The sequence below is a fragment of the Camelus bactrianus genome, chromosome 36 (assembly GCF_048773025.1).
Source record: "Camelus bactrianus isolate YW-2024 breed Bactrian camel chromosome 36, ASM4877302v1, whole genome shotgun sequence".
Taxonomy (NCBI): Eukaryota; Metazoa; Chordata; class Mammalia; order Artiodactyla; family Camelidae; genus Camelus; species Camelus bactrianus.
The window spans coordinates 14,342,210-14,368,726 of NC_133574.1; the positions used below are offsets into that span (position 1 = coordinate 14,342,210).

At 48.3% G+C, this 26,517-nt stretch overlaps 1 long non-coding RNA gene across 1 annotated transcript; it reads right to left on the minus strand.

Moving 5' to 3' along the window:
- Positions 1-249: 249 nt before the first annotated feature.
- On the minus strand, positions 250-26,190 carry LOC141576141 (uncharacterized). The gene is made up of 4 exons (XR_012504370.1): positions 25,996-26,190; positions 19,240-19,392; positions 18,373-18,479; positions 250-4,925 (listed from the first exon to the last, which is right to left on the minus strand). It is a non-coding gene; the product is annotated as an uncharacterized LOC141576141 (long non-coding RNA).
- Between the last annotated feature and the right edge of the window lie 327 nt (positions 26,191-26,517).

A 26,517-nucleotide genomic window follows, 5' to 3' on the forward strand; every position in this document is an offset into this window, starting at 1 on the left:
ACTGTGATAATATAGTTGGGGGGTTGATCCTTTGGATAGATGAAATTGGCTGGCCCTGTGTATTGGTAGATGAAGACAAGTTGTTGATGCAAGTGGAGGGACTAATAGATAGGAAGGTTAGTGAAAAGTGAAGGCTATTATCATTCAGTTGATTGAGGAAGAATGAGCTGATAAGTCTGGTTAATAGGCCATAAGATGTAGTATTAATTCAGAGGATACAATTTTTGATAATCACGTTAATGGTATTAATATAATGTTTGGAATATGAGTTTTAACATTGAAAAAGGTTAAGATTTTGTACATAATCAGTACCATAAGCATTGGATATCATGGCTATTAATGATAATCCTAGTGCAGCCTCACAGGCGATGAGTACTAAGAATAGGTATTAAGGTAGCTAATGAAAAATAGGTGTTTAGAATGATGGCAGTTGCCATAATGAGTAATGCTGCTATTATGCCATCTAAGCACAGTAATGAGGGTATTACATGTGATTTATATATTATTATCCATATAGGATACTGTAAATGCTAAAATGGTCATAATATTGACTAATACCATTTAACAATTATGAAGTTAATTATAATTTTATGAGTCAAAATAATGTTTTTGTTTAAACTAGTTATCACATACATTCATTCTAATCCTTTTTAATCCATTCATAGGAAAACCTTATGGCTACTAGTAATAAGATTAGAATTTGTGCCATGAAACATTTAGTTTTTGTTATTCTTTTGAGATGCTCAGGGTAGGAGTAAGAGGAGGGCAATTTCTAGGTCAAATAATAGAAAAGTAGTGACTACTAAGAATAGATAAATGGAGAAGGGTGGTTTGCTGGCCCTATAGAATCAAATCCACATTTTTATTAACTTGATTTTTCTGTATACACATTCAGCAGAGGAAGTCAGACTGTGATAAGTACTACTTGTAAGTCTAGTCGTGTATTGGTAAATGATGCCACTATGAGCTTTATTATTCTTTCTCCAGTTACATGAAAAGCAATAGACTGGAAGTCAGTTGTACAATTTAATACTAAAAGAAAAAAATGATCATCAATAGATAGTCACCTACAGGAAAAATCATTTTATCTACAAAAATGCAATATCAGGAAGCTGATTGAAATCCAAACTGATTAGAAGTGAAATTTTAATTGGTGTAGAAATCACAGAGTGAGAAAAGTAGAACCAATAAATTTGTGTAGTCAGTGAAAGCTTTTAGATATGAAAGCTACTGAGCCAAAAACTCCATCTGAAACTGTAAATTTTATATTCTTCTGAGGCTTGCAATAATATAAAATAAATTCCTAGAGGAACTGTAATGAATCAGACTTGCAGTATTGTTAATGATTTCTTCCTATTAGATGATGGTGAGTACAAAGGATGGAAATTCAGAGGCTCAGAACTGAAATATTAAGAAGTTATTATGGGAAATGTGTGTGTGGTCAGTTTGTTGTTAGGTGGTGTGTGCGCATATTTTTATCATTTTTCTGATCAGAAGGTAGGATCTATGTGTATTTGCCTCTATGTGTGTGTGTTGAGAGTTTGGTGGTGGGGAGAAGCATTGTAAACTTACCGACCCTGTACTGAGAGCTGTAGGACCTCCTTCCCTGATAAAAATGACCCTGCTCTTGTCACCACATTCCCACCCGTGACAATAATTCATTGTAATGAGTGTATGTAATGTCCTGTTTGTCATGGACCAAAGCAATGCATCCATTTATAATTCATAAAGTAATTTATATTTTGAATAAAAAATACTTACATATATGATGGATTTTATGTTTTTACTCTTATTTACCTTGGTGCCTAACAATGATATAAGAAGATCCATTTCCTGAGACCAAGCTGACTTTTAGGAGTCAGGACCACTCATGGACACATCCTCACCCTGTTTGTCCTGACTGGTGTATGACTTAATGTTATTGCAAGAGGAGTTTCCCAAGACAAAGGCAATGGTCTTCCTCAGAACCTCAGGGAGCATGTGACAGAATGGGCTCCAGGTGGATTCTCTTTCCAAGTTAGACTTTGGTTCAAGGTAAAGTTAAAGCACTCACCACCCCTGAGACCCTATGGTGATTCACATCCCTTGTCTTCTCATCCACAAAATGGGTTATTGAGAGTGTTGTGTAATCGCAACACTGCACTTTGAATTTGGTCACTTGGCACATTATATTGCCCAGTGTGATACTTCAATACCTTTGACCTGATGTTAATTGTTAATTTATAGGGGGTCCGGACTCCTGAGGGTTGGAAGGAATTTTTGTTAACAGTGGGAGTAGATCCAGTATCCCTGAAGCCTGCTCACTCTGGATGGGACTCAGTTCCCCCAGGCTGGGGATTCTGGGGCCAGCACAGCGCCTGAAGCCCAGCTGTGGATCCAGGAAGGCCCAGCAGTGTGGTTGGAAGTGCAGCACCACGGGGTCTGTGAGGAGTCATGGTTAAATCCCCACAGGGCAGTCTCTGGAGTTTCCTCCCAAAGGGCAGCCAATCCTGAAAGTCAACCCCAACAGGGACAGACATAGAGGCTGGAACCAGCAATCCCAAGGGAAATGGGAGGTAATAATCTTTCCAAGTATGATGACCCCTGGGAGCTCAGCTCCAGGGAGGTCAGAGCCTTAGAGCAGGAGGCACTGTGAGGCCTGGATTCCTGCCTTTTCTGCCCCCTCCACTCTGGGCCCCTTCCCAGAGTCGCACCACCCTGGCCCATTGTCCCCCACCACGGACCCTGGGCTGGCTCTCTCTTTCCTTCTAGCCTCCTCTTGTCTCTGGTTCTCCCTATTCAGTTCCCCTGTCACCTCCTGTCACTTTCTAGGACTTGACCCCCACCTCTCTCAATCACTCACACACTACCTCTGTCCCTGCCGGTCTGTCTGCCTCTCCCCTCAGGCTCTGTTCAGGGCCACAGGGCCCCACCTCTCCCAGCCCTCCCACCCTCACTGCCAAGTTTTGGCCAAGGCCATGCTCACAGTGGGTGGAGTCCGGTTACAGAGGCTGCTCACGGTGGTATTTACTGCTGCACAGCTGTTCGCACCTCTTCCTGGGCAGCACAGTCACACCTCGACCTGTTGGTGGCCCAGCCTGGACCCCAGAGCTGCTGCAGGGCTGGCCACCTCCCCCACCTGGAAGGAGGCACAGCCCTGCGGGCTCGAGGGGCTACTGGGGATTGGATTGAGGGACCTCTAAGGAGCCAGATATTTCCAGCCAACTCCTTTTTGGCAGCAGGGAGTCCCAAACCACTGACCCCTGCCCTGCCCATTTCTCCCTAAGAACACTATGGGCAGATTGTGGGAGCGCCTGAGACTTAGGAGGGAACTGCTGCCCTCAGTCCCCCTCAGAGTTTGCCTGGAATTGGGGCTCCTGGGGCAGCTGATAGGGCAGGGTGAGGGCACAAAGCCTGGATTAGTGCAGGACCCTCTCACTGGACTCCCGCGGCCACTCCTGGCACCTCATCCATTCCTAACCATCAGCAGTTGGTCACTTCACAGGGACAGATATGAGGGTCTCTCTGACCCTTGTGATGGGCAGGCCCCATGTGCTCGGTATTTATTGATTGAATGAACACAACCACCCCCATATCTGTATGCCAAATCTTCCCACCGCCCCAGAAGGACTTCCCAGGCCCCCTCGCAGTCAATACTAAACAAAGCATAACTTTGCTTTTGCCCCACACAGGTAGTTTCTGCCTCTTTAGGCCTGGGTGTACACATGCACCACCAAGTGAACTGAACAGAGGTGTGACAATTTGGGCCAAAATAATAGGGTTGATTTTTATGCGTGTAGCATATGTAGCTAAAATTAATGTCATCTGCAGATGTATTGCAGAGAGGGATAGCCATATGGGTGTGGCGATGTGATTAAGATGGTTTGTCGTTAAGATATTTTCCATCTCGTGGCTGTTCTGTCTGCCTTTTGTATGAAGTGCTGAGTAAGGGGGAGTGAAGACCTCCCACTCCACTTGTGTAGTTGATTTCCCTTGCACTTCTGTCATTCTTTGCCTTACATGTTTTCCAGCCACTGCCCATGAGAAACTCTGAGAATTTGGAAAAGAAGGTGGGAGCGCCCAGAAGTAGGGGGCAGGGGACCTGGGTGGAGAAGGACCAGAAAGCATAAGGTTGGAAAAGTTTCCAGAGAGGACCCAGGGTTGGATGATGTGTGCTGGAGCATCAGGTAGTGGGGTGTGTTCTAAAAGTGAGGTCACTTCGAATGTCCACTGTGAGGAACCAGGGGCGAAGGTAGGTGATTGGTCGAGAGAGGGTATAAAGCTTCTGCGTTGCTATGGCATCGTCCAAACCATAGAAGGCTCAGAGAAAGGCAGAGTCTCATCCCCTCCTGCTGTTCCTGAGAGTCTGATTGACCTGTTGATTGTTCTTCTGACCTGCTTACCTGCTGGCCTACTGACCTGTCTGAACCCTCCTTCCTCCCTTCAAGGGCTTGGTTGAGCCTGATCCTTTCTATGACCCACTTCTTCTCCTCCCAAGTACCTAAACCCCCTTCCTGTAATGCTCCCTCCCCAATCCCATCCCCAGTTCCAACTCCAACTCTTCCCCATCCCTCCCGAGCTCTCGCCTCCCGTCCCACCCCTCCTCCTCCCTGGTGACCACAGGGCCCCTGAGGGGACCAGGACATGGAGGTGAGGAGGCTGCTCTTCTGGCTCTGATGCTGGGGTCTCCGGATACCAAAACACCAGCGTGAGTAAACATTGGGCATCAGGGGTTTCCTCCTTTTTCCTGGGCTCTTTCACACTGTGGTTAAAGAACTGCTTTTTCATGGGATCCTTGATGGGAACTCATCACTTGTGAAGACCGGAGCCCTCAAGACAGGTTTCTTGACAAGCCTGATGCGGTTCTGGCCACCGGCGTCCTCATCAGGGTCTGAGTCCTGTGGAGACTGCTTGGACCAAACACAGCAGGGTTGGCAGGAAGAAACCTGAAATAATAACTTTATTGCATCAAAGAAGGAAGTGTGAATATACAGAAATTCATTGAGTTATTTGCCTGATATGGGGGAATATGTGAATTGTATCTCACTAAAGCCATTTTAAAAAAGTGAGAAACTCTTATTTACTAAAAGCCATAAAGTTAGACTGGCTTCTGGAAAGCTTGTCAAGATCCTGCTTCAAGCTCTACAAGTTTGGGGTCCGTTCCCTGTGCACTGTGCTTTCCTGTAAGTACACTCTTCATATTAGTGAGGTTTGGCAGCCCTGGGAACAGTGGTATCAAAGCATTGGGCTGGTGCTAGTCTGTTAAACAGTGAAATGTCATTTGTGCTCCATGCTTTCTGGTTTGTTGAAGCACAGGCTTTACTTCTGGGGCTGCAGGCCTGGGAGGCTGATGTCTGGGCAGAGGCACTGGTGCCCAGGGGTGTGTCAGCATGGAGGCCAGACACTGCCAGGAAAGATCAGGCAGGATGAGGGCCTCTGGGGTATTCTGTGGGGAGATTGTTAGAAATGCAGCATCTCAGTCCCCACCCCAGATCTCCTGCAGCAGAACCTGAATTTTATTCAGATCTCCAGTTGATTCATGAGAGTTGTTCATCTAAAGACTCATCTCTTGGCTCTAAGCTCTCATTCAGGGATGGTGGGACTTAGGTCTTCAGTCAGACTTTCTGGAGTGCAGTGTGGCCATGTGTATGAAGGAGCCTTAAACCTACTCATACTCTTTGATGGAGTCAATATTTCTATTTCTGATACTGTGAGCAAAAGCACCAGAAGCAGGGACAGAGAATGTTATGAATGGAGATGTTCATTGCAGTATTTATAATCAGAAACTACTGCATACCCACAAATAGGAAAGGGTGCGATAAAATGTGGCATCTTATACATTGTTATGTTACTGTTTGCAAAACTGTTTTAAAAGACATTTGCAGGCAATAGGCAGGAAATATAGTGAGAAACAAGGCAGACAGTGTCTGCCCTCTTGCAGCTGACATTCTGTTGGTGAAGACAGACAATAAGCAAGTGAAACCAATGAGATGTCAGATTGTGACAAGTATACAGAAGGAAGAATGGGTTAATGTGGTAGAGAATCACAGGTGAGTTTGGGTACCATTACTTAGATGGAGAAACAGGGAGAGTCTGTCCCAGGAACTAGCATTTAAAAAGAAATCCAAAAGATGCAGGGGTCCAGCTAAATGAACAGCCAGGAAAAGATCTTCGAGGCAAAGGGAACAGGAATTACCAAGACGATGGGGTTGAAGAGCTTGGTTGTGTCAGGGAGGTAATGAAAAATGTGTGGCTGGAGCAGGATAAGCCAGAAAGAAGTTGGAAGCTGAAGGCACTGGAGAAGTGAGTATGGCTAGAACCCTCAGGCCTTGTAGGTAAGTTATGAGTGAAATTTAAATTTTATTCTAAGGCCAGAGTGTTATAGTGTGAGAGGGTGATTGATATCAGTAAGATGGCAGAATAGGAGGTCCCAGCCCTCATTCACCCATAGAAACAATAATCTGGCAAACGTCTACAGACAAAAATAACTTTGTGAGAGCTCTGGAGTCCATTTGAGAGGTTCCAGCCCCCAGTGGATCATAAAATGTAAGGTCAGCCACACTAAAAGGATAGAAAGAGCAGTGCCATTTTACTTGTGTCACATCTCCCCTAGGCTGACAGAATTCAGAGCCAAGAATGATCCTCCAGGCCACGACTTCTGCAGGATAAAGAGAAAGTGAGGATCTGGTTCCCCAGTCTTTTGGGACAATGTCTAAAAGCTATGCTTATCTTGATGCACCCAGAACATTGAAGAAGTCAGTATGGTTGGGTTGTCTGTGAACAGAAAAAAAAAAAGAAAAGTGTGGAGGCTCATAGAAAAAGACACCCCCCCAAGAGCTGCAGTTTCCCACAGATAGTGCCCCAGAGATGACACACACACCTCGGCAGCCAGTGCCATTCTCAGAAGGCAGCTTGACTCTGCAGGATCAGAAGCAGGTGAACAACCCTGAGACTGCGCCTTCAGAAGGGAGGGGCATAAGTGGGGTTGAACCTATTGTCTTGGCCTCTCAGTGTACTGCCATATGGAAAGAGGCAGGTGACTCCTGGGACTCGACATAGCTCTGTAGAATAGGGAAATGGCACACAATTCTAAGACATACCTTCAGAAGGAAGAGAGGAGAGTGCTGCTTGCATCTAATGCCCTGGCCTAGCAGGGCACTGCCCTAGGGAGAAGGAGCAAACAGCTCTCAGAACCTTACACAGTTCTGTAGGATCAGGAGGAGGCACGCAGTTCTAAGATGAGCTCCCCAAGGAGGGAGTTGGAGGAGTAGAGTGGGCATATCTATAGAAGAAGTTGATAGATCACCAGAATTTCTAGCTGAGTTTTCTGGTGAAGGTCTTTCCCTTCAAAGCCAGCACATAAAGCCTGGAATCGATGATTACTTCTTCAAGTGGGCAGGCATCAACACAGGTTATAAGGGTCACACAGAATTAGGGAAAAATGGTATCACCAAAGAAACAAAACAAAATACCAGTAACTGACTTCCCAAAATGTAGATCTATGAATTGTCTGACAAAGAATTCCAAGTAATCATCTTAAAGAAGCTCATCGAGCTATAAGAGAATGCAGACAGACAGAAAAAATCAGAAAAGAAATAGATGTTCATAATGAGAAGTTCAACAAATCATAAAATAATAATAATAATTAATAATAATGATGATGATGGTGATAATGATAATAATAATAACCAGAACATAATTTCTGGAGCAAAGAATACAGTGACTGCACTAAAAGGTTTAATAGAGAGCTTCAACAGCAGACTTGACCAAGCAGAAGAATCATTAGACTCGAAGACAGGTTGTTTGAAATGCTCTATTCACAGGAGCAAAAGTGAAAAGGAGTGAAAAAGAGTGAAAAATGCCTACAGGACTTATAGGACACAGTCAAGAAAAATGATAAGTAATGAGAGTTCCAGAAGAAAAAGAGAAAGGAGAAGAAAGCTTGTTTAAAGAAACAATGGCTAAATTTCCCCAAAATTTGGGAAAGGAAAAGGACATCTATATTTATAAAGCCCAAAAGATCCCAAATAGGTTGAAACTAAAAGAATTCTACACTGAGACACCTTAAAATTGTCAAAACTTTAAAATGAGAAATTTGAGAACAGAAAAAAAAAAAAAAGAAGACTCATCACATACAGTGGAACTCCACTAAGACTACCAGCAGAATTTTTAGCAGAATCCTTGAAGGCCAGGAGAGAGTGGGATAATATATTCAAAATGCTGGGGGAAAAAATCTGCCAACCAATAATACTATGCATAGCAAGTCTTTTCCGTGAGATGAAGGAGAGATAGAATTTCCTGTACAAACAGAAATTGAGAGAGTTTGTTAACACTAGACCTGCTGTACAAGAAATGCTACAGAGGGGTTGTCAAGTTGAAAGGAAAGGACAAAAAGCAACAACATAAAAGCAAAAGGAAGTATACATTTTACTGGTAAAGGTAAATATATAGACAAATACAGAGCAGTGAAATGCTCTAATGATAGTGCACAAATCACTTCTAACCTCATTGATAACTGAAAAGAAAAAGATACTAAGAATAACTATAACTACAATAATCAGTAAATAATTACTTTAAATTTAAATGGGTTAAACTCACTAATCAAAAGAAAATGAGTCACTGAATGGATACAACAAGAAGCTACAACTGCATGCTATGTACAATTTAGCTTTAAGAACACCCAAAGGTTGAATGTAAAGGGATAGAAAAAGATATTCCATGCAAACGGTAACCAAAAGAGAGCAAGTGTGCCCTTACAGGAGACAAAGTAGGCTTTAAACGTTTAAAAATGCTACATGAGATAAAGAAGATAATTATATAAAGATTGAAGGGTTTATTCAAAAGGAAGATATAGCAATTATAAATATATGTTCACCCATTTCATTCTTGGATACATATCTGGAAAAAAAAACGGCTAATTTGAAAAGCTACATACATCCTAATATTCACAGTAGTATGATTTATAATTGCCAAGATATGGAAGAAACTTAAATGTCCATCAACAGATGAATGGATAAAGAAGATGTGGTAAAGGAATACTACTCATCCATAAAGAATATACTGAAATTTTGCCGTTTGCAGCAACATAGATGGACTTGGAGGGCATTAGGCTAAGTGAAATCAGTCAGACAAAGACAAATGCTGTATGATATCATATATATGGAATCTAAAAAACTAGTGGATATAATGAAAATGTAGACTCACAGAAATAGAGAATAAATGGATTACCAGTCGGAGGAGGGGAAACTTTGGGATTGGAAAGTGGGGGGTACAAACTCCTGGTTGTTAGACTCAAGGGGGTACTGTACAACATGGGGCATATAGTCAGTAATTGTTAGTAACTGTAAATGGAAAATAACCTTTAAAATTGTGTTAAATGTTCTTAAATATAAAAATATATATGTATGCACCCAACACCAGAGATCCTAATTACATAAAGCAGATGTCTGTAGATCTAAAGGGAGAAATACCCACGCAATAATAGTAGGAGGCTTCAATACTCCACTTTCAGTAATGGGTGGGACATCCAGACAAAAAAATCAATAAGGGAAAAAGAGATGAACACCAGTATTACCAATGGACCAAGTCTTAAAAAATCTAAGAAAATTGAAGTCATCCCAAATGTCATTTCTGATCACAATGGAATGATATTACAAATCAATAAAAGGAGGAAAATGGGAAAATTAAAAAATACATGGAAATTAAAGGACATAATCTTTATTTTAAAATTCCTTTAAAAAAACTTGGGTGGGGGTGTAATTGTTTATACATTTAAGTTTTAAATGGAGATACTGGAGATTGAACCCAGGGCCTTGAGTAGATAAGCACATGCCCTACCACTGAGCTATACCCTCCCCATAAACAGCACACCCTTGGATGAGGTATCACCTCACACCAGTCATAACGGTCATCACTCAAAAGTCCACAAATGATAAATGCAGGAGAGGCTGTGGAGAAAAGGGACCCCTCCTGCACTGTTGGTGGGAATGCAGTTTGGTGCAGCCATTGTGGAAAACAGTATAGAGGTTCATCCAAAGATTAGGAATAGACTGACAATATGACCCAGTAAGCCCACTCCTGGACATATATCCAGAAGAAACCCTAATTCAAAAAGACACCAGCTCCACAATGTTCATAGCAGCAATATTTACAATAGCCAAGACATGGAAACAACCTAAATGTCCAACAACAGATGACTGGATAAAGATGTTGTGGTATATTTATACAATGGAAGACTATTCAGCTGTAAAAATGACAACATAACACCATTTGCAGCAACATGGATGTCTCTGAGACTGTCATTCTAAGTGAAGGAAGCAAGAAAGAGAAAGAAAAATACCATATTATATCACTCATATGTGGAATCTAAAAAAGAAGGAGGAGGAGGAGAAGGACAAGGAGAAGGAGAAGAAGGAGAAGGAGGAGAATGGACATAAATATAAAACAAACTCATAGACATAGAATATAAACTTGTGGTTGCCAGGGGAGAAGGGGGTACGAAGGGACAGACTGGGAGTTTGAAATTTGTAGATACTGACAAGCATATATAGAATAGCTAAACAAGTTTATACTGTATAGTACAGGGAAATATATGCAAGGTATTGTAATAGCTCATGGTGAAAAAATATAAAAATGAATATATTTATATTCATGTATGACTGAAATTTTATACACCAGAATTTGGCACAACATTGAAAACTGACTGTAACCCAATAAAATTTAAATAAATAAATACACAAGTAAACAACACATCCTTGGGTGACATTGGATCAAAGGAGAAACTCAAGGAGTAATTAGAAAATACTTCGAGACAAATGGAAATGAAAATACAACATACCAAAACTTATAAGATGTAACAAAAGCAGTACCAAGAAATACCAATAAACACCTATATCACAAAAGAAAAAGACTAAATTAACCTAAATTTTTACCTCAGAGAAGTAGAAAAAGAACAAACTAAGCCCAAAGTTAACAAAAGGGAAGAAGTAATTAAATTCATAGCACAAATAAATAAAATTAGAAAATAGGAAAACAGTAGAAAAATAGACAAAACTGAGTTTGTTTTTGAAAAGAGAAAGCAAAATTGACAAGCCCTTAGCAAGATTAAGAGAAACAGAGAAGGCTCAAATAAATAAATAATAAATGAAAGAGAAGATGTTACAGCAGATGCCACAGAAGTTGCTTTTTTTTTTAAGTATTAGAAACTATTTTGAACACTAAAATACCAATAAAGTGGACAACTTAGAAGTGGATAAGTTCCTAGAAGCATACAAGCTACCAAGATGGAATCAAGAATAAACTGAAAGTTTGAACAGAACAAGAATAAATAAAAAGATTGTATCAGTAACCAAGCATCTTCCAACAAAGAAAAATCTCAGAATCTGTTGTCTTTACAGGCAAATCTACCATTTAAAAAGAAATTAATACCTATCCTTCTTAAACTCTTCCAAAAAATGGAAGAAAGAGCACTTCTAAACTCATTTTATGAATCCAGCATTACCCTGACACCAAAATTAGACCAAAAAATTTGAAACAGAGCTACCAATTGATCCAGCAATCCCACTTCTGTGTATGCACACAGGGAATGGAAGTCAGGCCCCCAGAGAGATGCCTGCACTCCCTGCTCACTGCAGCAGTGCTCACAGCAGCCAGAACATGGAAGCTGCCTGAATGTGCATTGACTGATCAATGGGTAAAGAAAAGCTGGTATATACACAAAATGGAATAGTATTCAGGCTTAAAAATAGAAGGGAATCCTCCCATTTGCAACACCATGAATGAACCTGGAAGACATTATGCTCAGTGAAGTAAGCCAGACACAGAAGGACAAATTCTCCATAATACCGCTTATATGAGGAATATAAAATTGTCGAACCCATAGACAAGAGTAGAAGGGTGGTTGCCAGGGCCTGGGGAGAGGAGGAACGAGAAGGTGATGGTCAAGTGTATCAAGTTTCAGTTAGGCAGGATGAATCAGTTCTAGAGTTTTGCAGGGCATGGTACCTGTAGTTAATGCCATATTGTGTACTTAAATCTTGGCTAAGAGGGTAGGCCTTCTGTTAAGGGTTCTCATCACAATACCAAGTGAAGAAGGTGGAGGAGACTTGGACTTGATGGATGTGCTCATGGCACAGACTGTGGTGTTGGCTTCACACACGTACAGTTATCTCCAGAGTCACTGTGTCATATACATTAAACATGTCCAGCTTTTTCTATGTCAATTATAGCTCGATACATTGGTTGAAAGAAGTGAATGAAACCTGTTATAGTCTAGGGACCTGAAGACCTCATGGACAAAGCCATTGGGACACATTTACAATCCACAGTAAGTGACATTAAGTGAGCAGAGCTGGCAGAGAATAATACAAACTCTCATTTTGACTATATAAAAAATAGGAAACTTGCAAAAATATTACAGTGATTACCTCCAGGTGATGGGGTTACAGATGATTTTAACTTGTTTTTATTAAGGATTCTGTATGTCTTCCACACAGGAAAAACAATGGAGGTCATTTCAGAGTCTGAATTTGTATCAGTCACAGTGATTAGTTATAGATGGCTGAACCCACATTTTGTGGTCTGAGCAGAGGTGGACTTATTCCTGGGTGTTAAGACTGAGATTCCAGTACTACCAGGGAACAAGAGTGGATGCTCCATAGCCAGGGACAACCCGCCTGCAAATCAGCTAACCCTACCTGTGACTGTTGCCATGGAAACCCCACTGTGATGCTCAGGCCCAGACACTGCGGCTGCTGCTGTAGGAGAACCAGACCCCTCGTTCCCTGCCAGCCAGGAGCCCCTTCCCTACACCGCCCTGTGTTGCTCGCTCCCACCTTCATATCTTGAGCAGCCATCAGTCATCTGTCCAGAGGAGCCGAGGCCTCCTGCAGAGCCCTAGCTGCCCAGGGACTGGGAAATGTAGCTTTCAGGTTTCCCAGAGACTAACATACACAAGCCATAGAAGGTGGGGGTGGCACACATGTTGAATGAATCAGTCTGCAGGGTCCATCACAGAAGTGAGACAATGGTGACAAACCACCACAAGTAACCTTGACCTTCTGAAGTCCACATGGTGGCTCAGGTATCCATGGTCTTATGATAAGGATGGCAGGAGGTTCTCTCATTCCAGGGAGTGCTGGCTGTTGGAGACCCTGTCTCTGGCCTCCTCTCACATGAACTGGCAGATGAAGTGTGGAGGCTTACCCTTTCCTGGAAGCTGACTCAGCCAGGACACCAGCCACCTCTCTGCAGCGGCTCCCAGGCTCCCTGATGGACCATTTCCCACTGCCTGCAGTGGGGGAGTAGGGGGAACCCCACAGCAGCAGTTCCTGCAGCGGGGGATCCTGCAGTGGGAGGATCCTGCAGGGGGGCTGCACAGTGGAGGCAGGTGTGTTAACAGCCATACTGAGGCACCTTCCCTTCCTCTTCTCACTTCCCTACACCCTTGCCTTCGTCTCCCACATAAACTCCTTGTTCCAGAAGCCTCATCTCCAGATGGGTCTGGGGCAGCTCCAACTAAGGCACCTCTGGCCTCAGCGTGAGCACATGTGAAGCCTCATCCTGGCTCCTGCTGGGGTCAGTCCCCTGGACGTGAGCTAACAGGTGTGAGACTGCTTCCATGACCTCACACATATTCACGTCAGTTTGGAAAGTCATCCTGTTCCTAGTTCTTGTCCTCCCAAGCAGGAAACCAGAGGGCTCTGAACTGCTCCCGCCACCTGCTGCTCAGTCCATGGTGATGCCACGGACACGTGCACACACAGGCATCTTCTGCCTGAATCCTGCCCACCCCATCTCTGTGTCCTGAGTTGCTCCTACTGTCCTAGGACCAGCAAGGATGCACCATGGGGTTCCCGGGTGTCCTCCTAACTTGCCGTCCTTGGCTTATATGTGACCGTGCTGTCAGCACGTGAGGTGGGCTCACACAACACACGACTCCTGGAGCCTGCTCGGGGCCAGGCCCTGCGCTGACACCCTGCACTCGGGGCTGCCTCACACACTAGGGAAGGCGCCCTTCCCTCCGTGCACCCAGGTCTGCCTGTGAGCGCCGCCCAGGGAGGGGGCTCACAGCCTCACTGTGCACCTACAGGCAGGTGCTGGGAGAAGCGGCTTTATTGATCAGCCCCTCCAGCCCAGGCGTCCACCTTGTCTCCTTCCACATTCTTGGGGCTCAATCTTCCTGTCACCCCCAGTCCACTGAGGAGGAAATCGAGGCTCCTAGAGGTGGAGTGACATTCTGAGGTGGCTTGGCAAGCAGTCAGGGGTGGGGTTGGACAGGGACCAGGAAGGTCTGCTCAGGGTCCATTCTTGTTCCCTGGTGTGTCCTGGCCTCTCACACACGTGGCTTTCCACAGTGATGGGGCCTCTGGCATTGCTGCCTTACTGCGCTTCAGTCTCTGAGCCTGGAGGCCCTGTCAGCCTTAGCTCCAGGGACTTGCAGTGCCCCTGACAGACCCCGTGTCCTCACAGAGGAAGACAGAGGCGGTAAACAAACGAAGAGAAGTTCACCTCCACAGCCCCGAGGGGTGGAGAGGCAGGGAGGAGGTGTCATGTGTTTCTGGTCCCTCGCTGCATCACAGCTCCTGGCAGCAAATATTTATTGTCTTGGTCCCTGGGGGACAGAAGCAGACAGAGCTGGGTGGTTCTGACTCAGGGTCCCTCATGAGGTTGCAGTCAAGACATCAGCTGGGGCCGCACCATCCAAGGGGCTGGGGAGTCACAGACTGTGTAGGAGGTATGCGTTTCTCACACATGGGCCCCTCACAGGGCAGCTCACGCGGCAGGACAGGGTAGCTCACAGGACAGGGCAGGTCAGGGCAGCTCATAGGACAGGGCAGCTCACAGGGCAGGGAAGCTCACAGGACAGGGCAGGTCAGGGCAGCTCATAGGACAGGGCAGCTCACAAGACAGGACAGGGCGGCTCACAGGACAGGGCAGCTCACATGGCAGGACAGGGCAGCTCACAGGGCAGGGAAGCTCACAGGACAGGGCAGGTCAGGGCAGCTCATAGGACAGGGCAGCTCACAAGACAGGACAGGGCGGCTCACAGGACAGGGCAGCTCACATGGCAGGACAGGGCAGCTCACAGGACAGGGCAGCTCACAGGACAGGGCAGGGCAGGGCAGCTCACAGGGCAGGGCAGCTCACAGGACAGGGCAGGTCAGGGCAGCTCATAGGACAGAACAGGGCAGCTCATAGGACAGGGCCACTGGCTTCCTCCAGTGTGCGAGATCAAGATGGAGTTAAGAAATACACAAACACGCACTGCCAACTTTCTTTTCTGTCACATCTGGGATAAAATGGAGAAGGAAAACAAAGAGCAAGAGCCCTCTCTGACTGCTCCAGGCCACCCTTCCTCACTGGCCTGTGCTGCCTTTTGTTTTGGAGAGTCTGGCTGACTGGGTTGGGCTGACCTGCTCACTGCCCTGGGGCAGGAGGAGCACAGGGTTCTATTGGCCACTCAGGTCCCTGACACCTGCCAGTGTCCAGGTGGTGTGGCTGTGTCGGCGAGCACTGGTGCCCACCAAGAAGTGCTGGGAGGGAGTCCGGGTCCTTCTGGACAAGGGGTTTGCACTCAGACAACTGGGAACCACTGGCTGTTCACTCATTTGCTGCTGGTGAGCCCGAGGGGGTGGCTGGGTGCTGCCAGACATCCAGGCTCATCCAAATGTGGCAATAGACCTGGGTTTTTGAGGAGCAAACTGGGGGCTCTGTCCCCCCTTTTAAAAGTAATAACTTGCCATTTTGTTGAAAAATTGTGGGGTTTTTTCATTAAAAATTATTGATGAACTCACAGGAGACATACAAAACTCACCTACATAGGGGAGTGTGTGTGTGTGTGTGTGTGTGTGTTGTTAATACTTTGAAGATCCACTGTCCTCACTGCTCAAGTCAGTAAAAGAAAATAACCCTCTCCCAGGCAGCCAGAGCCCTGACTTCAGTGACAGTCCTGTGTCTGTTCTGCCTCCTCTTCTGACTCCCCGACAGGCACCTCTCAGCCGCAGCACTGGGCTTTTCTGTTCTACTTCCTTCAGACAGATTGTCACACGTGCCCTCCTTGGGGACTGGCCATCTGGGCGACTCACTCTGATGCCGTGGCTGGTGAGTGTCCCCTGTGTGGATGGGCCACGCTCATCTGTGCTCCTGATAAGGCATGCTGGACCTGTTCTCGCTCAGGGCCCGGGACTCACCGCCAGGCTGGCTCCCACGTTTCACTGGCATTTACACTGAAAGAAAAACTTCTGGGTCAGAGGGGGCCCTCACCTTCCTGGCTAAGAAAAGCATCTTTCCTAAAAATTGAGCAGGTGTGTGTGCCAGGCCCCATACCTACCTGGGAAGACGGGAGCAGCATTGTACGGGGACATCTAAGCCACCACTGCTCCCTGAGCCGTGCTGTGGGGAAGAGCAGGTGCTTTGAGAGGGGGGAATAAGGACGGGGGCCTGGCCGATGTCCCTCCTATCCCTCCCCAAGTTAGGAGCACAGTCGCTGAGCGGGAGCTGCACAAAGCATCAGGCAGGAGGGAGTGTGTGCAGAGCTGCCAAGGCTGGAAAAGCCGCCACGACCCAGGGTCACCACCCAGGAGGCCTGGACAGCAGAATTTCACCTTCCTACAGTTCTGGTGGGGGGAGGCCCAGCAAAGTCCAGCGAGGTCGCTTTCTGGTGATGAAAGTCCTCCTGGCCGCCAGCTGACTGCCTCCTCGCTGTGTCCACATGTGGCGGGGAGCCAGCTCTGGGGGCTCTCTCTCATGTAAGGACACCAGACCAACCTGGTGGGGCCACCCTCAGGACCTCACTCAACCTCTGTACCTCCAAACCCTGTCACATGGGGTGATCTCAACCTGTGGCTCTGCGGGGCACAAACCCCAGTCTGTAAAGGTGAAGGGAGACTGAGGACCCGGAGCAGGCGGGGGCGAGGGTGGGGCGGCGTTCAGGAACCTGCTGTCCTGAAACCAGCCGCCCCTAAATGCAGCGGGTTAAAGCAAACCTCATTTACCCCGCAGGGCTGCACGGGGTGGGCAGGCCCGGGGGGCGGCTCCTCTCCGCCGCCGGGACCTCAGCGGAGGCCTTGCGCACAGGGGCCGCCATCCCGGGCGCAGCGGGGCCGGTGGCCGGGCCTCCGCCTCCGTGTGGCTGCCGGGTTTCCTCCCAGCCTGCAGGCTGGTTTCCAAGAACAACGAAGCAAAAGCTGCCACCCTTTGCAGGTCGAGTCTCACCCTGGCAGGAGTGTCATTTCTGTCTTGTGGAAGTCAGAGACGGTCCAGATGCTGGATACTCACATCCCAGACCTCGTCTTTTTTTTTTTTTATAAGAATTCCATGAATTTAAGGAGTACAAGATGAAGTTTTGGTATGAATATACATAGTGAAAAGATTACTACGGGCAAGCTAATTAACACACCCACCTGCTCACCCATTTCTCACTTTGTGTGGTGCGGGCATCTCAAGGCTACTCTCCTGGTGAGTGTCCCCAACACGATGCAGTGTCATTAACCATGGTCGTCCTGCTGCACCTGTGTTCACAGATGCACCTACCCTACAGAACTGTCACTTTTGACCCAGGGCCACCTCTCCCCGTTTCTGTTACAGCAGCTGGGCCTGCCTCTAAGCAGGAGAGCAGTCTAGGAGGGGACACTGCTAGCGGTTCCCCCAGGGCAAGCTGCTCCCAATACCACAGCTGCCTGAGGTTTCCAGTCCTCCCTTCCGTGGGTGACAGCCAAGCCCGGCTCCAGTCCACTCTCCCCTCTGGACACTTCTCTGGAAATCCAACATGTGAAGATGGATGCTCCCAACTAAATGAGTCAGGAGCTGACATCTTCCAGAGCGCAGCCCCACTGTCTCCCAAAGACGCAGTGTGTGTGTAAATACGCTGTACTGACTACTTCCCTGCTGACATCTGTGGATTCTAACTGATTTACTCAGGGAACAGGGAGGCTCACAAGTGGTGTAACTTGGTTATTACTGGAAAGATTAGTTTGAAATTGACAACTTCTTTTACACTTCGTAGCTAAGTGTAAAAGCTTAATTTGAAAACCAGTGAAACTCCACTCACAGTGTGAAGGCAGGACTTGGTCAAGCCTTGGCCTGAGCCCTCAGTTTGGGAAAATAGATATTTAGGACCTCACAGGTCCTGTTCACATAATGTTTATGTCTCCTCCACCCTCAAGGGGCCTATGATTTTATGGGGGAAAGTAATTCTAATTTATATTAAAATATTAAACTTGTTGACAATGTAAAAAGTTATACTGGTCTTTTGTTCTTCATTTGTTTACTCTAAGTGTCTGCAAAGAGTATCACAGGCTGGTTTGAAATAGATTATTTCACTAGAAAATCTGAGGTTCAGGAAGGCTAAGAGATCAGGAGACAACTTCCATTGAAAAGGCAGTTTCTACTCACCGGACTGGTGGCGGGCCGGCACCCCACTCGCGGCCACACCACGGGGGGAAGCCCGGGGCCAGAAGCGGAGGGGCAGGGCGCTGTGGACAGGGGCTGTCACGGGGTTTCTGCAGGAGGGAAATGTGAGGCAGGTGAGCAGGCTGAGGACTGGCCAGCTGAGTAACTTCATGGGTTCTAGGGTGGAATGGCGACCCCAAGTGTCTGGACTTGACTCTGGGTGAGCTGGGCAGGTGGACAGTGGCTCAGTGTGAGTCCAAGTCCAGTGTAAAATTTGGGAGGTTAGACCTTGAAGAAGGACTCCTGGGGTGAGAATGCTCACAAGGGAGGCAGGAGGCCAAGTCCAGGTGACTGAGAACAGTGCGTGTCCCGCCTAGGCCTGCAGGGCAGATGAAGGCATCCAGTCTGCTGAAGGTAGAAACCCGGTCCATACAAGGGGTCCCCTCAGATGTCACCTCCTCAGAGGAGCCTCCCCCGCCTGCACAGTCTTCAGGGACAGCCTCCTCCACGCACATCTCCCCAGCAGACACCCACTTAATTTCCTGCATAGCATTCAGGATGTGGCCACTTCTCCGCACCCAGCCATGGTTCCGCTGCCCAGAGGGAAAGCCCTCACAGGAGCCATCAAGCCCTGCACGACCTGGGCCCCACCTCTCTGTCTCCCCTGCCACCACTGGCCCCCCAACCCGGCCCTCTCCTCCTCCACCCTGCTCTCCTGACTTATCTGAACCCTGTGTGCTCTCCAGAGCATGAGTCCCTCCTCACACACTGTGTGTCCTCACTGTGTGTCTCACCCACTGTGTGCCTTCCACCCAGGTCAGTGCCCAGCACACAGTAGGGCTCAGTCAGTAGTGAATGAACAACTCTTACCATCACTGCTGGGAAGATTCTTGTCTGTGGCCTACAGCGTTCATACACCCGACACACATTCGCTGAGGTCCTACTGTGTGCTGGGCGGGTTCCAGACCCCAGGCACAGCAGGGAGTGAAGCAGGCAGGTCTCCATTCTCATGCAGCAGACAGCCTGGTGGGGCACACAGAGAAAATTAAGTAAAATATACACAATATCCGGCGGTGATAAGTTCCATGGAGAAAAATAAGGTCAGGGAGGACATTTGAGCAGATTCCTGGAGGTGTTTAAGAAGCACAGGAAGAGAGATCCTGGCTGAAAGATCAGCCAGCGCAAAGGCCCTGAGGCCACAGTGGGATGCACGTGGAGGGTCTTAGATGTCCTTGTGGGTTCTTTGTCCCACCTTGAGTATGTATGTTGTTTTTTATTTGTAAACATTAACCTCACCTTTGTAGCTAATTAACCTGCATCATTAATCTGTAAAATTTAGCCAATTCTGCCTCAGGTGTTGTGGGAACAATGGCGAGCTAGTTACTTGGGTTGGTAAAGAATTACCAGGGTCTGAGAAGGGTTTAGGAAAGTTTAATAGGGACACTGCTATAAGCCAAATCGGGCCCCACAGACAAGAGGTGCCTTCATGAGCACCAAGGGTTGGTGTGTGGGGTCTGTTATTGGGGGTTCTGTGCACACAAGGAGGAGGGGGCTGCATGACCAATTCATGCACAGGTACCTGGTTGGTTGTGAGATCTGTCAGGGGCTTCCCTGAACAACAGGCTTTACCACTTTGATAAGGGCAGGATGTGAGGCCTGTGTTCCTGAGGCAATGAGTTTTCATAGAGTAAATACACATTAAGAGAAGATGTTTTATATCTTGTAGAAACGCAGGTGTGCAAAGGGTCGTGCAGTGGGGAGTGGGAGGTAAGGTGCCACTGGGCTCCAGGCATACAAAGAGCCCAGGGATGGGGCTGTATGCCTCTAGAGAGTGCCAGCTGGCTCCACACCAGGGACTTAATGTGGAAACAGGAGAACCTGGGTTGTCAGCACGTGTCTACTGAGTGACCTCCCTAAGCCCAGCTCTGTTAGGCACCAGGCAGCTGTGAAGTGAACACGAAGATCTTCGTCCTGAGGTCCCAATGAATGAACAACTTGACATCCTCAAGCCCCTTCTCCTGCACCACCGCCCCACTCATCTGGGTCTCAGGCTCTGACCATTACCTCAGTGGCACCTTTGTCCCCTAACTCTAGATCCTCTGGACATCTCTGTGCTGAGTTGTTCCAGGTCAGCAAACCCCAAACTGAGCTCTGCCATTGCCCCATGACTTCCTCTTCCCTGTGAAGTCCCCTCATGAAAGAGGCCACCACCAGTGGGATCCTTTAGTCCTGAGGCTCAGCCTTCCTCATCCCTCTGATGCCTCCCAGCCCATGATCCCGCTCTGGGGAACCCCCATCATCCTCTCCTCCCCGCTTCAGCCTCGGGCTGCACACAGACGCCCTATTCACAATCCCCCATGAGGCAGGTCCATGTTCACTTGAGGACAGAGTTTCACAAGTGGGCATTGCTGGGAATGAACAGCAGGACCCTGGAGCAGAGGACAGACGAGGACTCCAAATTCTCCAGAATACAGGTTATAGTGGCGGCAAGGTGTCCATAAATGATGAAGCTGGCATCACACTGCAGCCTGGCCCTCTGTTTCCCCAGGGTGCCCTGCGTTTCCTGTCTTGGCCTGGGGGGCTGCCTCCCCCTCACTCTCTGTTAGAAGGATGTTCATTCATTCACTCACACTCTCATTTATCATGTACGTGGGTTCTGGCTAGATGACAGCTCATCCTTGGAGACACAGCTCAGACCTCACCTCCATGAAGCCCTTCCAGATTCCAAGTCCCTCCTGCAGCCGCTCTGGCCTCCCCTGGCACCCCCAGGGCTGGGAGCTCACTCTGATTACCTCTCCAGTCTGTGAGCTCTGTTAGAGCCCTGGGCCAAATATGGAAAAGGACTCAGAAAAATGTGCCAAAGGGCTAAGAAAAATGGTACTAGTTCTGTGTTACAGACAAGGACACTGAGGCACAGGGAGGGCAGTGGCCACCCAAGGCCACAGAGCTGGATCTCAGTGAGCCCTTCCATGGCCTGTTACTAGTTCTCCATTACAGATGCAGACACTGAGGCACAGAGAGGGAGCAGGGACCTGCTATAACCTTGGCCCCATGGCCTGTGTCCTTTATGACCAGCTCCATGCTGCCAGCAGGGGTGTAGGCCCGGAATGCATGTTGAAAGCAGCCTGACCCCCAGGGCCCCATCAGATGCAGGGTCACTCTCAGGAAACACTCCTCAACACCTACTCCACACCCCTGGGGTGAGGACCTCATTGCTGTTCCTGGAAGCTGGCTGTGCCTCCCTGTGGATTGTCCTGGGACATCCCAGGAGAGGCTTGGGGCAGCCACAGGGCCCCTGAGGCTCCCTGTCCCCAGCTGAGCAGCTCTGGTCCCCTTGACTGTCCCTGGCAGAGGCCTGATGACAAGAAGTATCAGCCATGCAGCCAGGTGTGCTGTGAAGATGAGGAAATAAGGCACCATGCAGGTACATGCAGAGGTCCAGGTATTCATTCAATAATCACTGATTCAGGCCTTGCTGTGTGGCTGGCCTGGGCCCAGGCCTGGGTGTCCAGCAGTGAATACAGTCAACCCCTTGAGCCTCCTGGGAAAGCAGTGCTCAGAGAGATGGGCCCCAGTGACCCCACCCTGCTCCCCATGAACAATTACACTAAGATGAGGCTGTGGACATGGGTCCCAGTGGAAGGTGAAGGGAGGGGAGGCACCCTCTGGTTCCATGAGCCTGGACACTGGAACCAGATGGCCTGGGCTCTGTAACCTGGGGTGGTCACCTCACTTGTCCTCTCTGTGCCTCAGTTACCTCTTCTGCAGAAAGGGGTGATAACGCCAGTCCCTGCCCCACAGATTTCCACAAGGAGTCAGTGAGCTTCTCTTTCTTAGGCGTGTAGGACAGTGCCTGGCTACGGGTCAGGATACCGCTCACCTCACAGTAGTCTGTCCCACTTTATAGATGAGGAAGCCAAAGCTGAGGGGGTTATCAGACTAGCCCGGGCTCGCCCCCTCCTCATACTCTGCTGACATCCCATCCACCCAGCTCTTCTGTGTTCATGTCATCCTTTTGTCCCTCATGTTGCTAAGAATCTCTGAGCAAATCCACATGAATGGAGACACACCCTCTCACCACTTTGGTCTCTCTGGGCCAAGGGCAAGATGGGGATATCAGGCTCCCCGAGACAGTCCAGGAGGCACAGCATGTCCATCAGTGCACTTCCACTCAGCACAGAGTTGGTGTGAGGCCCAGGGCCAGAGGGCGCTGGAATAGCCCAGAATTGGGGAATGCCAGGTGCGTGGTGAAGCACACAGAGGCCCCTGGAAGACAGTGTTCAGGCAGCCAAGGTGCAGGGCCTGAGGGTGCCCAGAAGGGGCAGAGGACAGATTCCAGCCTGGACACCAACCCCTGCTGGGCCCTGAGAGGGGATAAGAATTGGGACAAACCAGGGCCCTGCTGGGACTCCTCCTCATCCAGCAAAGAAAAGACAAGGAGAAAAGTGCAGCTGACCCCACGGTGCTCCCTGTGTGCGGGCGCTGCTTCCAGGATCCTGGAGGTTCCTCAAAAACTTGTAAAGTGGCTGCTTGTTCCAGCCCTGTGTGGGCAGAACTGAGGCAGGGAGGACAGTGACTCAGGACAGAGCTAGGATTCGGCCCAGTGTGTGCTGGGCCCCTCACTGAGAGCAGCCTCTGGGCAACATGGACTCGGGAATTACCCCGACATCCCTCTTAAGGCTCCTGGCATGTTAGCAGGGAAGATCCCAGGGCCCATACCCTCTCACGGGATTCCAACAGGTGGGATCACCACGGTCCTGGGAAAGGAGAGAGTGTGGGCTGGGCGTCAGGTCTGCATTAGACCCCAGTGCTGCCCCTACCACCGTGTGGCCTGGAGGCTTTCCCCTGCCTCTTTGTGCCTGGCTTTCCAGCCCTGACTCAGAAGACTGCTGTGCTTGGCCCACAGTAGGCCCCCAATCAGAGGAAAAAGCCAGCCCTCCCCCAAGAATCTCTCCTCTTACATGCCCAAAACTAAGCTATGTGCTACATGTCACCAGAGCTGACCCTTGACAAGCAGCGCAAGTACAATCCAGAAGCTCCTCCCTCCTGCCTGAGGCCCTTCCCTCCTCAGTGACAGTGGCTCAGAGCAGACCTCTGCATCCCAGAAGTCTGAACTGAGCCTTGTGACCTGGGGAAGTCCCTGTTCCACACAACTTGGTTTCCAGGTCCTTCCAACAAGGCACACGAGCACCTGCTCAGTGTTTTAGCGGCAAGGTCCTCCCTTTGCAAATTGCCCCATCACAACCGGGCTAGAAGATGTGAGCTCCAGACCACGTGACTATCAGACGCATGACTTCAGGGAAACATCCCTGCCCACACTGCACTCCTCAGAGCCCAATTCCTAGAAGAGGGGATGGTGACCCACAGCTCTGCAGTTTTATCAGAACACAGCCCCTACCCACCCACTATTGGAAACACGTGTGAGAAGTGAAGATTCCCGAGTGCCTGGACCCCCGTCATCCAGAAAGCAGAGGTCGGGGTAACAGACAGATGAGGAGAAAGTACTTTCACACCATATATCTGAAAAGGGGTTAACACCCAAAACATATAAGTAACTCTTACAGTTCAACAGCAAAAACAAGCAATCTGATTTGAAAAGTGGGCAGAGGAACTGAATAGACATTTTTCTAAAGAAAACACACAGATGTCCAACAGGTACATGAAAAGGTGTTCAACATCACTCATCATCAAGGAAATGCAAATCAAAACCACAGTGCAATATCCCCTCTCACCTGTCAAGATGGCTGTCATCAAAATACAAGAGATGACAAGTGCTGGGGGGGTGTGTAGAAAAGGGAAACTTATGCGCTGTTGGTGGGAATGTAAACTGGTGCCATCACTGTGGAAAACAGTATGGAGTTTCCTCAAAAATTCAAAAATAGAACTCCCATATGATCCAGCAATTCCACTCCTGGGAATATTGCCAAAGGAAATGTAATCACTATTTTAAAGAGAGAATAGTGCCTTCATGTTCACTGCAGCATTATTTACAATAACCAAGATATGGAAACAACCTGTGTCCATCGACAGATGAATGGATAAAGAAAATGTGATACATACAGAGGGAGAGGCTTCAATGTTCCAATTTTACACATGAGAAAACTGAAGCTTATTTGCTTTGAATAATTGAGCAAGTGATGTTGGAATCTTTGAGCCCCAGTTTTCTGATTTCGAAGATACACCTCAACCCTGATTTTTAGAAGGTAGGGTTACAGGCTCTGGGGACCCTCCACCTTCCACACTTGTAGTCATGCTCCGGGGCCACCATCCCAGAGGTGGCTGCGTAAACACATTTAATCCGCTTATTCTGCACCTGCTCAGCCCTTGGCTGCCACTCTGTTGTCACTGCCTGATACCAGCTGAGGTTTTATATGTGAATCATCACCAGCTACCCGCCCACCCCCCTGACATGTGGGGCAGGCCCCTCCTAGCCTGGTCATTCTAAATCTTTAGCTCACACATCAGCACAACTGCTTCAAAAGAGCCTCACTTCCTGTGTGGAGGTGTTGACAAGGGGAAGGGAAGGGAGTTTGGGGTGGTCTCTTACTCTGAAGGTGACACATGAAAGGGATATTTTTATGTCCATAATGGGACTCAAATTGAAGCTAAGAATGTGGTCCCAGAGAGTAGTAAAAGCTGAGAGGCTACAAAGCTGCTGAGAAAGGGGCTTGACTATTGGATTGCAAATGTGTAATTTAATTTAAATTATCATCCCCCTGGATGACAACAATTTTCCCCCAAGGTGAGAATTGGCCCCCTGACCCCTGGGCACCCCTCACTTCCAGAATGTAATCATCTGAGCATGGGGGGCTTTAACTTGGGGTGCTGTTCCCTCAGTCATAGGTGCACCTGCTCACATGTGTGCCCATGGACTGCAGTGCCCACATGTCAAGGCGCCTCTCACACCTGGCCAAGGAGGCCCAGGTCATAAGACAGGAATTACAGTCTGTGGTGTCACACATGAGTCCCTGCAGGGGTGAGTGTTGTATAGAGAAGAGCCCACACCTCGCCTCCCCTCCCCACCCTCACCTCCAGGTGGAGTGCTGGACGGAGCAGGCTTAGCAAGCATCCTGGCTAAGGGTGGGGAGGCTGCCCATTCTGAAGTCATAGGTCAGTTGGTAGGTTGGAGTCCCACCCCCACAGCTCACCAGCCAGCCCCTCTAGTCTGTTTTCTCCTCTGTAAACTGGAACCTAGTCACCCTCACCCTCAGACATGGGTGCAGCCTGTGTAAATTACAACACAAAGCCCTGGGCTGTTCCAAGTGCCCTGGGGTGTCCAGCCCCGAGGCCGGGCAGGTGGGAGAAGAGAGGTGTGGGTTAGCAGGTTTGACAGCAGAGCTGAGACCCGGCTGAGTGTGTGCGCACTGATATTCAGGAACTGGGAGCTGCCACTAGGCAAATCCATTCACTGAGGCCATGTTTACTCTCCCTTGTCAGTTACAATCCTCTATTTGAACAGAGGCCTCTGGAGTCTATTAGCCACATTATTGCCTGTCACCACACTGTTGCAGTTCCAGGGTCTCCATTTAGCCAACTTGAAAGAATAGTTTTGTTTTTTTTTTTAAACCAGTGACAGAAAACCAAGGTGGCTTAAAGAAGCAAACAGGGCAGGAGAGAATGACTTACTTAACTGAGACGTCCACAGGGAGACAGCTTCAGGCAGGGCTGTACCTGGTGCTCAGTGACATCAGCAGAAGTCATCCTTCCCCACCTCTGGGCTCTGGCATTGGTGCCATCTTCACATGGCTCTTCCTTTATGAGAGCAAGACAGCCACCAACTGCCACAGACTGACATCACCACTCCTCAACTCCCAGCTGAAATAGAACTTCTCTTCCCCCAGGATTCCAGCACTGAGCCCTAACCTCTGTGGAGCCTGATTGGGCTGGTGCCCAGCCCTGAACCAATCACAGTGGCCAGGGAGGATGGAAAATGCTGATTGGCCAGATCGAGGCCATGTGACCATCCTCTCCAGGAAACCTGTGAGCTGTTCACCTGTTTCCACAGTGGAAGAGTGTGATGTCTCCCAGAGGATCCTACTATTAGCCCAATCTGCAGTTGGCATGATGAGCTGGGATGAATCCCTCTGCTTGGTGACAAGTGACAGGTCACTTAGTGGTTCCTTGCTCCAGAGAGGGAGGCATGTCCAC